We start from the raw sequence: 17,094 nt of genomic DNA on the forward strand, positions 1-17,094 counted from the left end.
AGCATGGAAATAGCATGTCAAGAATTATTGGAGGAAGTGGAACAATAGGGCCTCAAGGTACAGGTAAAATCAGGTCAAGGGGAGGGAAAGGCATTTTAGGTAAAAATTTAATTCTAAAAAGTACTCCTCCTTTGACTGAATGGTCTTCACTTTGGTGCGATGCTGAAAGCATGCTTTTGTTTCTTGATGTTTTGATTGTGTCATGTTGGCATACATTCAGGGCAATTACAGTGTTGATGAACTATAGTGTTTCAGGGCCAAGATTCAGGCCCATATGACCCACTGATGTTGTATCAGAAAAAAACCCTTACATAGTGGAGGCAGTGTGATTACATAGGCTGAGTGAATAGACAGAGGCAGAGCAGTGCCTTGTATACTGACAAGGATCACCTGATTTGTACCCCTGTGGTATAGTCATATATTCATTCCTTTTTCAATGCTTTATGAATATGGCAAGACAGTGAATAGTAACAGAAAAAAAAGCAGATTACTGGGTAAATACACATATAAATGGTGGGAAGATTCTGAAGCATCAATTCAAGAGATAGAAAGATGAGCCTCAAATAAATTTCAAATGTCCACTATTGCAATTATACAAACTGGAATATACAAAGGGAATATTTCTGGAGAATCTAGAAATTTAACCCAAACCAAAATTCAGTCACACTGCAGTCCACTAACATTGTACTGGCAGTTATGTTATAAAACTTTTGTTGAGTACCTGATGTCAAATTAGCAGGGAGTGGAGGTATGTGCCTGTAGTCCCAGCTACCCGGGAGAAGGAGATGGAAGGATCACCTGAACCTGGGAGGGTGAGGCTGCAGTAAACTGTAATAGTGCCATCACACACCAGTCTGGGTGACAGATTGAGACTCTGACTCAAAAATTTTAAAATGTAGAAAAAAAGATAGAAAATCTGATGTTGATCCAATTAGAGGACAAACCAGATTTTGCATTTGATTGTTACTGATTTCATCTGAGAAACACCAGGTCAATACAGAAAACCGCACTGAGCTCAACAGAGTCATGCAGAAATATACAAAATGCACTCATCTCAAACATCTACCAACTACCTCAGCACACTGCTTGTGTTTTATGTTACAAGTCACATCTATTACTATCTGGTGATATATCTTTCTATCCAATTTCAGGTAACCCTCTTTCTATTGCTTGACGGTAACTCAAAAGCTGTAACACTTTTGATGCCCATTTTCACAAGGACACACTTTTTTTCAAGGCAAAGTGCCATATTTATCGCACTATTTATTAACCAGTTAATATATGTAAAACTATGTGACTGTTTTAATTAAGTTCTTATCTTTTTTTCTAATGTGGCACTAAGAAATGTTTTGAGTATTGTGCCCCTAGCCTCAATTTTTTAAAATAAGCCCTATGGTTTTTATTGTGTAAGTTTGCATAATGTGGTGATTTTTAACAACATATGCATTATCTCGGAACAGAACTGACTGTATTATAAAAATCTTTTGTCCAGCAGTGGAAATTTTATCACATAGATTAGATGAATAGTCAATAAGTAAATATCTCAGAAGAAACTGATCCAAGCTTGCTGTGGATATCTGATTGTCACCTTGTAGTGGACCAAAAGAATGCTCAGTAAACAAAAAAACACCGGAGAAAAGAGGGAAAAGAGAGGAAGGAAGGAAACATCGAAAAGAAGAAAGGGAAAAGGGAGAGAGGGAGGGAAGGGAGGAAGCGAGAGAGGAAGGGAAAGAGAAGTAAATCGGTCATACTTTCCCACATGGCAAACCACATGATGCTGTTAGATAACCATTTTTAAGGATATTTATTCTCACCTACCATCCCATCTCCATCATATCCTTTCACCCATCAAAACCACATTCAGTAATCAATGCACTGCAAGAACTCATTTTTCCACTCTCCTTTTTAATCTGACACCTCCTCTTTAATCTGAAGAGCTGCTTAAAGTTGCTCTTGGATACTTGACAGTAGTAAGTAGCCTAAGCCATCAAATCTAAGGCTATTGATTCAGATAGAACCACCTTTCTCTACATCTGAACTGAGGAGAACTTTATAAGATTAAACCAGATATGTATTCTCTGTAGTTGAACTTCCAATTCATTCAGGAAAGCTCTCAGCATCCCAGTTACTCTCCCAGATGAATTAAATCTTCATCATTTGTGGATCCTATATTTGCAAATTCATTTGCTATCTAAAATTTATTTGTAGTCCCCAAGTCAATACTTGCAGTAATTTCAAAGTTATGTATAGACATGTCCCAAGTAGTGAAAAATTTTAGTTGCCCAAAAGGATACATTCTAAGTTAAGGTCAAAGTGACACACTCTATTTTTTATGTTCCAGCTCTCATACTGTAAAAAAGTTTCCTTTCTGTTTTGTTTTGGGTTTTGTTTTTGTTTTTGTTTTTTTTTGCAATCTATATAATGCCATGTTTGTGTTTTGTTTTTGGTTTTTGTACCTTTCGTACTTTGTTGTTGTTGTTGTTGTTGATTTCACTGTTCAAAATGCCCCGAGTATAGCACTGAAGTGCTATCTAATGTTCCTTATCACGAGAAGGCTGTGATGTGTCTTAGAGTCCAATGTGTGCTACATAAACTTTGTTTAGGCATGAGCTATTCACTGTAAGCTCAATGTTAATGAATCAAAAACATATATTAAATAAGGCATCTTTAAACAAACACACACCTAAAACAAGGTTATGTATTTATTGGTTGACAAAAATGTTTCAGAGGCTCAAAGGAACCTAACCCTGTGGAGCAATACTTCAGTATTCACTAATTCAGTGTTTTCAGAAGTTTAATAGAGCATAGCTATTGTGAATAACAAGAAACTACTATAAAAATATTGTTGTTGTTTCTCTTTATGTGTCAATATTTCTGTATTTTCCCATCTTCTCTAGAGATTGACACAGTCTCCACATTGAACTAGCTAGGACTTATTTACTCAGATAATATACAAGAAGAGTTGTGTTGTGTTGTGGTTAATTTTGATAAAAATGAATAATTACCAAAATAAAAAATTGGGTCTTATTCAATAATTAGGGCCAAAAGGGGACTCTGTGTTAATTCTTCTGCTTTAAGTCCTGGGTGTTGACCTACCTGCCTAGAATGTATTTCCTTCTCGTGTTAGATGGATCAGCAGAAGTTGTGGAAGTTTGATTTCCTTGAGTTTCTTAATAAATATAGTTAATTGAGAATGCAAATAAAAAAGGACTATGATAAATTTATCATTATTACATATATAAGAATGCTGAGATTGTTATATAGAAAGAAGGGAGGAAGGGAGGGAGGAAGAGAGGGAGGAAGGGAGGAAGGGAAGAAAAAGAAAGGGAAGGAAGGGAAGAAAAAAGATTTTAATAGATTACTGTGCTATGGCATGAAGGAGCTGTTTGGAAACAAAATCAGGTTTTCAGTTATGCCATACAAATATGTTGATACTAACAAGATTAGGTAATTAAGAGACAAATTATTGTTTTTGTTTTGTATTGTTTCCTTTCCCTCAATTCCTTCTTCACTTTGAAGGAGGTATCAAGGCATTCAAGATTCCTTGCCAAAGAAGAGCATTATTTATCAAAATGAAAATATTTTCTGTATCTTGAGACTCATGACACCCAATTTTTTAACATACACAAAAAAATTATAGCAAGGAATATACTATAAATATGGTTATTGAATCCATCCTGTGAGCATCTCTACCAACACATACTATAGTCCTCTGAATATTATTATCTGGGAGAGAAGCAATTACAAGTAATATTTGTATAATATATGCTTATAGTTTGAAAAGTATAATCATATACATTAACTCAATTTAATAATTGCTTCTCAATTATTTATCTTGCTACCTTATCATTACATATGCACACATATACTCATAAATAATTATTTGTTATGTATTCATAATATTAAATAGTAACTGCAAAATATATCAAATTAGGACAAAATTTTTAATCCCATTTATGGATAAAAAAATTAATGTATATAAAGTCAATTTCCACAGGAAATTAGATTAGGGCACACTAGAACTGGATTTTAGCACATTTTTTTCTTAAAAATCTCTATTTGGTTTTCTATATGTGCCTTATTATAAATATGGTAATATTTGTTGCTATGGATTATTTAAATATAATACTGAGAACACAATATTTTTATGCCTTATGAACTGGAAATTTTTTTCATAACCCTATTAACATGCTACAGTTTGCATTTTCTAAGAAAATTATTTTGTTTGCTAAAAATTGATTTTCAATGGGTATATTCTTCCATATAGAATAAAAAATTACATAGTTAAATTTTACTTTCTGGAGCTTATTTATCTCATGGAATTCAAGTAAAAGATTTGGCGACAGTACTTATTTTCAAAGTGCCATGAAAATTAAATCTCATTTTGAAAAATAATATTTTCAAAACCAATAATCATTGGAAGACAATGATCTTTGCTGATAACATTTAGAAATACTTGCTTATCCTGGCAATCTTAACCAAAATCTTCAAAATAATGTAGTTTATAAATGGCTTCTCAGAAATATAACAAAGAAATGATATATTTGCCTGTGGTGACTATTTAACAAACTGTTAAATGGTGATTCCTTTGGTTAGAGAATCACAAATAAATAGAATGCCAACTGAGCAATATGCTAAGATATAAGTTTATACCAGAATTCTGAAACATATTAGAAATTGTTTTATTTTTTAATTTTAGTTTTAATGGAAGTGAACCATCTGTCTGCCAATATCTAGAATGAGCAGAGTCCATTAGAAAAATTATTAAGTTACTATCCTGTGGTGTTGAAATGTAGAGTGCATATGGCAATTCACATCTATAAAAATATTTTTATTTCTTTTGATTTTTTCCCATAATTACAGATGTTTATTTACTCTTTGTGGGTAGCCTCGAAATGTAAAACTTCAATAATATAAAAAGTCTGTTCTGTGCTCTTAGATTGTAAAAATAATAATGAGCACAAGAGAAATGAGCTATTAATCTTAAAATCATCTTTAACTCATAGGATTGTTATAAGATTAATTAATTTTTTTTTTGAAAGCAGGATTTATTGAGGACAGAAAAGCTCCCACAGCGGGAGGGGACCCAAAAGGGTTGCCCCAAGATTAATTAAATTAATTGAGAATATTAGTAATGCTTTTGGCATATGGGAAGCGCTACATATTTACTAACTTAATATGTTTCTATATATAGTTTCATAATATTTTAAAATAACAGTATTATGGGAAAATATATATATGAAAAAAGTATTATGCTTACAAATCTTAAGATAACATTAAAAAAATGTATCTAGCTTAAAAATAAACACAATAATATTTACATACTTTATATAATATTTAAATAACACAATAGAATTTGCTAAAATTACATAAAGGGAAATATAGATATCAATATAGATGTATCTTCCTCTAAAGAGACTACCTATTGTTTCCAAGTATACTTGGACTATTACAATAATTAACCATTTAGCAGGCTACAAAGCAAACCTTTGTAAATTTGTTTGAATGTAAAAAAAAGTTTTAATGAATTCAGAAATCAAAAACAAAAGAATAGAAAGAAATTATGTGTATCTGAAAAATTAGAAGAAAACAAATAACAACAAAATTCTTCAAATACAATCTCTCTATTAAAAAATCATGAAAAATTACAAGATACAAGTAATTGAATGACAATTACATTTCAAAAGTTGTAAGAAATATCTAAAATGATGTTTAAAAGATCATTATCTTTTAAAATATCTAAATATTCAAATATCTAAAATGATGTCTTTTTTGAGTAAAATTATAAGAAGCCAAGACAGGAAACAATATCAGATAAGAATACAATATATGCAAAAATATAGCGATGGTAAGATTTTTTTAAAAAACTTAAAAGCAACAAATAAGAATCCAGAATGCAGATAGTTAAAGCAGAAACACTACACATACAGGAATTTTAAACATCAGCAAAGTTGAGAGTCTTAGAATTCAATGAAACCTCACCCCAAATGTAAAATACAATGGAAAGATCTAGATATGAATGAATTTTAAAAGGCATAACTTTTCTAGCTTTCTCAGTACTAAAAGTGACAGAGTAACTACTGTAATATATCACATCATAGGATACAAGCTATCAACACAGCTTATCACTGATGATGCTGACCTTGATCACTTGGTTAAGATGGTGTCTGCCAGACTTCTCTACTGTAAAGTTACTGTTTTTTCTCCTTTCCATAATTTCTATAATTTGGAAGCAAATCCCTAAGACCTTCCTGTTCTCAAGGTAGTAGAGGGAGGAGTGTAGACATATTCCACCTCTCGGTAAGGGTGGTATCTTACTTGCAATATTTAGAATTCTTCTGTGATGAAGAGTTATCTTTTCTCCCTATGTACTTATCTATGCAATCATTTGTTTACTTCAGCATGGACTAATGTATATTTATTTTGTAATTTGGGTTGCAATTTAATACCATATTCTTTATTTTGTTGCCCAGCTTGTTCCAGTTTTGTCCATTGGGTATGTTTTTCAGGTTGGCTCCCATATCCCTTGGGCATATCTATTTATATGTTAAGCACATCTCTGCTTTTTGGCATCACCAGGTGGCTATAGTCTCGTCTGACATTTTTCTGTGCTCCAGTCCTAGAATCAGCTATTTCTTCAAGGAGCCTGGTTCTTTTTATTGGACAATGCTGTTTAGAAATCAAGACCTGGTACCAGGCGTGCTTGTTGCTACTTATATATCACTGCTTCCAGGGCCTTTGGGCAGACAGAGGTAGAAAATGTATTGCACATACTAATTCCTTTTTATACACATTTCCATAATTTTATCTGTATCAATCCATAAGTCTATGTGTCTAAGCCAAATATGAGCTCATACTAATATCTTCAATTCTAATTCAGCACTATAGGACTCATTCATTCTAGCTTTTCCCTCTTGATTGTTTGCAACTTCTTTCTTCTATTGTGAGAAACCTGACACTGAATGCCCACTGTCCATTTACTTTTTGTACTTTTCCAGTATACATGTAAAGTAGGTTCAGATTGTTAAGTGATATGCCCTGCTCCACTCCTGTGGATAACAAATTTACCAACTAGAGTACAGAGCTTATATACAGTCCTCTTTTTTTGACATGTTCCCATTAAAACACTGCTTTTGGAGTTTACAAAAGAGTCTGTCACTTTGATTATGCTAAGCCTTTGGGCATTAAGGATTTATCTGTTTTACTCTGATGTAAATAAAGCTAAACAAGAGCTTTCAGAAAGATTTATTGTGCTGTGGTGTTTTCAAAAAAGAATATATTCTAAAAGAGATTAAAACTTAATAGCATTTTCTTCCTTGTTAAGTTTACATGTTTTGGATCTCACACAGTTTTTATCAAGCCAAGACGTTTAGTGAGTGAGTATTCCTCCATTCTTCCAAGCATGGAGGTTCCAGAATGATTTCAGTTACAAACAGACACCGTTTCTGGTGACTGGCAGAGGAATTCTGTTAGAGTGACCGACAGAAGTGCATAAGAAGGCCCTCTTCCCCAAGTTAGCTTTGAACAACATTTTGTTACACCTCTCTGGTGAAATTCTTATAAGAGGAACTGATGTCATCTGCAAAGTTCTAAATTTTTACATACAAATCAGAGGGGTTTTCTCCCTAGTACACACTGATCTAATTAGGCGAGTTAGCAGAGGGCCTCAAAGGGACATTGAGATTAGCAATACAACAGGTGTCAATGTTGTAGTTTTGCAGAGCAGGGAGGGGAGAAGTCTAAGGAATATTAAAACGTCTAAAAAATTTTTAAACTGAATTAAAATCAGTTGAAGCAAATGTTTATATCTTAGTTGTGTAACTGTTTTAGTGTTGTTTAAATAAATATTAATTGAATTAAAATTGCATCCTGATACTAAACAACAGGCAAATAAGTTTTTAAATTGGAGCATTGGTAATGGATCAGAGATATTATGAGAAATGAGAGAAACCAAATGAGGACAGCGGGTGGGGTTTGCAAAAGAACTTTTCTAAATTTTAATTTTTATTATGTAAATTAAATGTCCCACATTGTTTTTATTTAAATCTTATGTCTTCTCAAATTTACTTTATATAGAGTGATATTCAGGGATCTGTCAAGAGTAGAGCTGAGCTGAAAACTGAACTGCAAAGTGTAAGAGCAGTCAATTAAGACAACATGCCAAAAGGGAAGTTTCCGTCAAGCTTTTATTCACTTACTGCCAGAGTATAAGCAGAGGTCAAATAAGAGAAAGCCCTGGATCCCTCAGCGTTCCATTTTCCCTTTGGAAAAAAAAAGCCTCTGCCAAAGACTCTCATAAAAATACCTCTAAACAGGAGCATCTGGAATGCAGGGATGCAGACCGGCATCTACAAGGGCATGGTCAGCCAACATGGCCCAAGTCCTTGACTCAACTTTTTTCAGTGACTGCAGTGCACTGGGTATGTGCCACATCTGGTGTGGGAAGGCAGCTATTCCCCAGGAGTGTTATTAATAATCATCACTGTTTATTTTTAAGTGTTTTAAAATGTGTTGTCTTTGAAAAATATCTTTTTTCTTTTTCTTTTATTTATTTTAAATTTTATTCTAGGTTTAAAAGATTGAAATGAGCAAAAAAATATTAAGTATCCTAGCTAAGAAACTCTTCCACGTTATCTTGACCTTTCATTTTCTTTGCTTTATTTCAAGATTCCTATTCTGTAAGTTGTAGAAAACTGATAAGAAGGCGTACACATACACAAACACACACACACACACACACACACACACACACACACACACACACACATGAATAGCATCTGATAGAATGCATTCATTTCTAAATTCATCTCAGCATTCCTATTGCCCATAATGTGTGGCTCTTTGAATTCTCCAGTTGTAAGTTCATACTGATTCCTTCATTGATTAATGAGTTAAATAAATAAAATCTTTGATGTGTCTATTTCATATTCACAAAAGATTCATAATTTTGGTTTATTAAAAAAGTTATTTAGCATAAGTAATATACATCAATTTAATTAAATATTACTAAAGACTGAGGACAAAATGGAAAACACCCCAGCCAACTATCCTGGTATGCAGTCTCATTCCATCAAAAGCCAATAATCATAACTACTTTTACTAGTCTCCAAATTGTAAGTAATTTACTATGTCTTTTTCTTCATTAGTTTTAGTTGCATTGACTTCTTATTTTGATAAAAAATAGATTTCTAACATTAAATATGCCCCTAGCCACCGACACCAACTTGCTCTTATTCCAATACCTAGTGGACTACTACTCTTAACAGTTTGCATGAGCTCACTCCTTCTTTAACAGTTTTTAAACTAAATACCTGTAGAGAGACTTCTCTATCTACCCTGTCAACTATTAGCTCCTCTCTGTTAATTTATTTCAGTGTTTTCTAAATTTACTACAAATATAATTTATAATTGGTGTTGTGCTATTTACAATAATATAGCTATAATTGCTTAGCTGTTAATACCATTGTTGCCATCTATCCCTAAATAGATTGTCAACTGCACAAGAGCAAGGACTAGTCAAGTTATTGAATGCCTCCTTACTAAGGAAATCAAAGATGAGTAAGAATCAGCCTTTGCCCTTAAAGAGTTCATTGTATAATAGAAGATATAGATATACAAAATCTCATATTTTAACAGTCCAGAATCCCACAGACTTCTTTAAGAGCCTATTTGTAATAAAGCAAATTAAAATCATTTGTAGTGAAATTAAATATCATCTACATTGTTGTGATTACCCATGAAAAACTTTTATCAAGTACCTATTATGGGTAAGGTACCTTAGTAGGCAGGGAACTGCATTTCTGAAGTTCCTAGTAAAAAATTAAAATCTCATTAAGGAAAACAATAAAACATACATAACACATTTTTTTTTAAAAATTTACACTGATAGATGGTAGCCTTGTCAAGGAACAAATGAGAAAGGCAAGTTATATATGTCCTTTAAGTTAAGAACAGGGTGACATCACTCTGTCAGGGACAAAAAGGGCATGTTTTAAAGTGTCAACTGTGCTTAAATTGGACCCTCTGTAATATGACTTGTAAAGGTGGAAAGAGAGGAAGGGACATCTTAGACTGTGTATAGCATATTTCCTCAACAATGAATGAATGGTTTTATCTCTGTCCAATGTAGAAGCATAAAAGAACCTGAAGGCTCCACCCAGCATTATTGAAGCACAAGATTTTAGTCTACTTATGTGATTGCCCTGCTGTTTCCTCTGTCTCCCTAAGCCTGTGAAAATCATAAAACTGTTACTCTACTTAAGTTATAACAGATAGTCTTATCAAAAAATAACTCATGCTTAATATGAGCATTCCCAGTAGGGCTATTTCAATCTCAAATTATATTTGCTCCAAAGAAAGCACACAATGAATCACAATGAAGGGGAAAAAATGCATCAATGGGTAAAAATAGCACTGACTGTCTTCCAAGTATATACAATTAGGGAGAATTCTGGGGTTATGGATGACTGCTTTATAGAACACATGGGGACAATTTAGTCCATCTTTATTAGCTCCACATTGCAAATCAGCATTTTTGAGAAGAACTTTTAAATCAACATTCTAATTTCTGCAATATTAGGGTCACCAAGGCCGGGGTCTCTTCACCTCAATTATGGGCAATTCTTTGCCCCTTAATTTTCAGCGTCGAGCACAGAAAACTGCTGATGGCAGAAGGCAGGCTTTGTTGTTTCCTCTTGCCTTAGGGCCAAGAATAGTAATTTAATTCAATTAAAAATTGTATTCATCCAAATATGGCACAGATTTCTGACTTGCAACGAAAAATTTCAATCAAGTTAATTTAAAATTCTTCTAGATGTCTCCAATATCCTCTGAGATTGCAAGCTTGCACTTCCCCAGTCTTTACTGTTCACCCAGTTGCCCAAGCAGATCACCAAGAATCACTCCATATTCTTCTCTCTTGTCTCATCCCCAGTTTCCCCAAATACAAATGGTCACCAGGTTCTGCAAATCCTACCTCCTCAGTCTCTGGCCATTGTTCCTTTCTCTCAGTTTAAGCCTGGATTATTGCAACAGACTGCCAGCCAGTTTCCCTTGTCTCCAGTTTTGTCTCTTAAATTCCGCTTGCTCAATTGCTACACGGAGTTTCTAACAATTTCACTTCTCTCTCCTTCTTCCTCACAATACTACAAACTTCCAATGGAAGTTATGCTTATTAACATTATTTCCCATTACCTCAAACATGTATATTAATTATATGAGCAAATAGAAAATGTTTTCTTGAAAATTACCATTGTTTATATCATTTTTGTTTCATTGTGTTTTCAGAATTAAATGGAGAAAAATATTTATACTCCAATATTATCAAATAAAGACATAGATGTAGGTGAGTTGTATGGAGGGCACGCATCAAATCTGCTTCCGTGCAGAAAATTGACATGGGTCATCACTCATAGAGACTAAAATAAGTTGTGTGGACAAATGGTACTTTTTTCCCTCTGGTATCCAAAATAAGACAGCTGATAGCTGGAGACAAGCATACTTTGAAAGTACAGACCACAGACAACTGTGCAGGAACAAATAAAAATAAATATAAAATAAATCACGAGACCAAAGTTCTTGAGTCACTTGGAATCATTTTAGCTTACCTTCTCATCTGAAGATGGAAAAACAAATCTAATTCTGTACCTGCCACAGAATAAGGTGAGCCCCTTGGGAAAGAACCTGTCCCAAGCAGACTAGGAGCTTTATAAAATACCCCAAGAAGAATATCTCTCAGAAAACAAGATAGTAGAAGGAAAATTTAACATAATTTTTTCTCAGTGATTAATAGGTCAAAAAAGCTATATTATAAATATATTTAATCTCAAATACCGTTAATAAAGTTGACCTAATAGAGCAACTCTCTAAATCTATGTTGCATCTGAATACCAAGAAATTTAATTTAGGAAGTAGAGACCAAGCCCAACAAGAATTCTGTAATCAGAATTTATGAAAGTGTGATCTGGGTATTGTGATACTGATCCTGCGAGCTACTGATCAGATAAATATAAATCCAAATATATATCATTCAAAAAGAATGCACTTTATAATCAAGTGTCCATGAGACCAGTATCAACCATATACTAGACCTAAATAAATCATCCCAAAATCCTCTCAATGGAAAACCAAAGTATTGGATGTGATATTATTTGAGCAGAAAACAATATAATCACAAAAAGAGGTAACAGAAGAATTCCATCAACTTAAAAAACAAACCCCCAAAATTAAATACATAAATAACAAAAATAAACAGAAAAATCTCTTCTGAATAATTTTTGGAACAATAATGAAATTAATAATACAATCTAAATTTTTAACAGGTCTATTGAGTTATAATTCTCATGTCATACAGTTCACTGATTTTAGGGATATATTGCAATGTTATTCAGTACATTTACAGGGTTATACAACTATCACCACAGTCAAATTTTAAATGTTTAAATTTTAAACATTATAATTTTAATGGCTTATTTTATTTGGAGATACAATATGAAATTTGGGTTATATAATAACTATGTTTAACCTTTTAAGAAACACTTAAAAAAATTAAGTTGTTTTTCAAAGCAGCTGCAACTTAGTAAATTCTAGCAAACAATGTTCCAATTGTTTATGTTCCTTGCCAACTCTTGTTATTCCTTATTTTTTAATGATAGGCATCCCAGTGGGTTTTTAAGTTGTATCTCTTGTAGTTTTAAATTACACTTCCCAAATGCCCAACTTTACTGAGCACCTTTTCATGTACTTACTAGCCATTTGTACATCTTCTTTGGAGAAATGTCTATTCAAATCTTTTGCCCATTTATAGTATTTTTTAAATTATTAAGTTATAGGAGCTCCTTATATATTATGATACAACTCCATTTTCAGATATATGATTTGCAAATACTTTCTAACAATTTCTGATTTATCTTTACATTTCCTTGATGACAAGCTGCTATCACACTTCATGCTGTATACGGTTGTTTGCTCATGTTCACTGAATAAATAATAGCTTAGAAGAATTTTATTTTTTCACTCCTGAGAAAGTACAGCCTAGCAGCAGACTGCCAGGGGTGAGTGTAATTTTGTTTTTAACCTAGGTTTCCTATGAATTTTCATGGAGTCAGAGAGTAACTGACTGATGTCAGAGATTAGGTTTAAGCCCACTCTGTCAATGAGGCTTCCCTAAATTGACGGGTCTGCGTAAGGACTGGGAAATGGTTTTACATCTGTCCTACATCCTGGTCTGGTTGCCCCCAAATGAGTGTAGCCTAGTGTATGGGCACAGCCTTCCTGACCCTCAGGGATCTAAGAAGGAAGGCTTTGATCCGGGAAAGCCCCTCTAGTCTGTTCCTTTCCCTGGTTTGGTCAAACATCTAGCTCCTCAGCCGTTTTTATCTCAAAGCTTCCCAACTCTGCTTAATTACTCACCACTGAAACCTGTATTGTTTTCAACAATGACCTCAGGTTTCAAAACAGCCCCCTTAGACAAAGCTGCAGAGCTCTTTGTCCTTTGTGGCCTGCTTTTCACACTGAGCAAAGATCCTCTTCTGCTGCACCATAGTTGAGAGCAGAGACCCACTTTTCTTGAAGTGTCTCTCTCAGGGTGACAGGTGTCAGGGAACAGCTCTTGTTCTTCTTGGCTGGGCCTTCGTAGTGTGGAACCTCTAACCCTACAAGTGAGCTGGAGCAGGGGCAATTGGGAAGGCCCAGTATTCTTGGCCTTCCACACTCTGAGCAGAGAACTTTCCCTACAAGAGGGAAAGAGGGCCAAGGTAGGTGAAGAGAGACCCTTTTCTTTTTTCTTTGCTTTTTTTTTTTAATGTGGGGTACAATTTAGAGTTGGTATACAAATGTTCATTATGCAGGTACCCTGTTGATGAGGTGTGCTTCTCCCTCTCGCAGCAGTTTTTCTCAACTGCCAATTCCACCATCCCTCCTCTGGCAGTTTCCCACTACTGCCAATCCCTTTCTTATAGTATTATAATAATTGTTCAAGGTCTGCTTATGACTGAGAATAAATGGTACTCTGCTCTTTGTTTCTGTGATAGATCACTGATTATGATCAACACTAAATCCATCCAAGTTGCTGCGAAGTCCATTTGTTTGTCCTTTTTAAGGCTGCATAACATTCCACATTTTTTTTTCATCCAGTCCAGCTTCTGTGGGCAGCATGGTTGATTCCATGTTTTTGCTATTGTGAATAGAGCTGCAACAAACAAACATGTGTAGGTATCTTTTTTGTAGAATGACTTGAGTTCCTCAGGGTATATTCCCAAAAAGGAAATTGCTGGGTCATATGAAAAGTCAGTTTCTAGTTCTTTCAGAAATCTCCGCACTGTCTTCCTAAGAGGTTGTACTAGTTTGCATTCCCACCAGCAGTGCCAGAAGGGTTCCTTTTTCTACGCATCCTTGCCAGCATCTGTTGTTTTTTTTGTTTTATTAATGATGACCATTCTTACTGGGGTTAGGTGGTATCTCAGTGTGGTTTTGATTTGCATGTCTCTGATGATTAGTAAGGCTGAGCACTTTTTCATATAAGATAGACAAGTGGGACCTCGTCAAACTGACAAGCTTCTGCAAAGCAAATGAAACCATCAAAAGAGCAGGGAAACAGCCCACAGACTGGGAAAAAGTATTTGCCAACTGTATATCTGACAAAGGCCTAACATCTAGGATCTACAAGAAACTCAAATGTGCCCAAAGGAAAAAAACAAACAGCCCCATTTAAAATTGAACAAAAGACATGAATAGACACTTCTCAAAAGAAGGTATGTCGGCAGCCAACAGACACATAAGACTCAAGCCTTTTAATTGTGCCTGCTTAGACTAGAGCTTCTGCAACATGAGGCTGGAAAGGCGTGATGAGAAATGCCAGTAACTCTCCCAGTGAAAAATCCTAACCCTAGAATGAGAGCAGTGGAGAGAGAGAGCCTTTGTCTTCTGGGCTGCACATTCATCTGGTAGAGCTTCTGAAACATAGAACTAGAGGAATGGGGAGTAGAAACCAGATGGAACATGACTCAATCCCACTGCCTTTCTCAGGCCTTCCTAAGATTAGTAGATTCTTTTGAATAAATGTTTCTCTATTTTCTGTATGCCCTTGAATAATTTCCAGTATCTTTAAATGATTCTTTAAATGATTGTTACCAGTTAAAATGTTGTTTTTCTAGGGAGAGAGTGTGGAGAGCCCCTTACTCCATCATTCAAGTAATCCTGACTGGACTCAGTGTCTCAACCTGTAATCCCAGCACTTTGAGAGGCCAAGGAGAGTGAAATGCCTGAGCCCATGGGTTCGAGACCAGCCTTGGCAACCTGGTGAGACCTCGTCTCTACAATAAATAAAAAAATTAGCCAGTGTGGCAGTGCATGCCTGTAGTTCCGGCTACTTGGAAGGCTGAGGCGGAAGGATTGCCTGAGTCCAGTAGGTCAATGCTGGGGTGGCCATGAGCATGCCACTACACTCCAGCTTGAGTGATGGAGTGAGACTCAAAAAAAAAAGTCTTGGCTTATAAAAATATTATTTAATAAAGCCAATGCAATTAGTGCAAAGCTGTATTCAAAGGAAACAATTTTGACAAGCATAGAAGCTATACTTATTAATTTCTAACTAACTTGTAGAATTAACTAACAACCCCCTTTTCTTTGTAAAATTTATTGAATAATACTTGCTACACATTGAATGCCCAAAGCTTGTCGTCTAATTTGTCTTCCCCTCTGCTTCTGCTCCCAACATTGAGCTCTACATATGAAGAATCAGTGGTGCTTTTCACCTTTCATGGTTAGTGCTAGAATCACTTCTTAATTTGGTAATATAATAGTTATGAAAAGCAGTTGCTTCTGTAAAAACTCACCTGGATTCTTTGCAAAATATTAATATAGAAAGTTTTTTTAAAAACTTTTTAAACCATTTTTATGACTAAATTGAATGGAAGGTTAAGAGAGTTCCTATATACCCCCTGCTCCCACTCAAACACATTATCAACATACCCCACCAGTTACAGTGTTAAAATTGATAAACTTACATTGGCATGACACACTCACCCAAAGTCCACAATTTACACCAGGATTCATTCTGGGTGTTGTAGATTGTCTTTGGACAAATATATAAATATATCAGTTCACTATCATAATATTATAAGTATTATAATATTATAAACTTTGATTGCCCTGAAGATCGACTGTGTTCTGTCTATTTAATATCTACCATTATAGCATCATACAGAGTAGTTTCACTGCCGCAAATGTCCTCTGTGCTGTCCTCCTCACTCCCTTAAGCAACCACTGATCTCTTTTTTTTTTTTATTAATCAATATTTTTTATTATGGTTTTGTGGGGTACAGTTAAGGGTTAGGTGTACAATTACGTTTCATTCAGGCACCCTGTTGATAAGAGGTGTTTTCCCATCCCCAGACAGATATTTACTCCTGGTAACCCATCCCCCTCCCCCCCATAGTTTCCCAGTACCGTCAGTCATTTTCTTATAGTATTACATTGGATGTTCAAGGTCCATTATATGAGTGAGAACATGTGATACTCGGATCTTTGTTTCTGTGAGAGGTCACTCAGTATTATAGACTCTAGTTCCATCTAGGTTGCTGCGAAATTCATGATTTTGAACTTTTTTATGGCTGCATTGTATTCCATCGTGTATATGTACCACATTTTTTAATCCAGTCCTCTTTTGATGGGCAGCATGATTGTTTCCAGGTTCTTGCTATTGTGAACACTGCGATAAACATACGTGTGCAGGTATCTTTTTTATAGAGTGATTTGAGTTCTTCAGGGTATATTCCCAGTAGGGGGATTGCGGGGTCGTATGGAAGGTCGACTATTAGAGCTTTTAGGAATCGCCACACTGCTTTCCACAGAGGTTGCACTAGTTTACACTCCCACCAACAGTGTAGAAGTGTTCCCTTTTCACCACACTCTCTCCAGCAGCTGTTATTTTTTGACTTGATAATTGCCATTCTGACTGGAGTTAGGTGATATCTCAGTGTGGTTTTGATTTGCATCTCCCTGATGATTAGTGAGATTGAGCATTTCTTCATGTGTTTGTTGGCTGCTCGGATGTCTTCTTTTGTGAAGTGTCTGTTCATATTTTTTGCCCATTTT

This window comes from Carlito syrichta, unplaced genomic scaffold (assembly GCF_000164805.1).
Source record: "Carlito syrichta isolate Samal-C Ts95f unplaced genomic scaffold, Tarsius_syrichta-2.0.1 Scaffold307120, whole genome shotgun sequence".
NCBI lineage: Eukaryota > Metazoa > Chordata > Mammalia > Primates > Tarsiidae > Carlito > Carlito syrichta.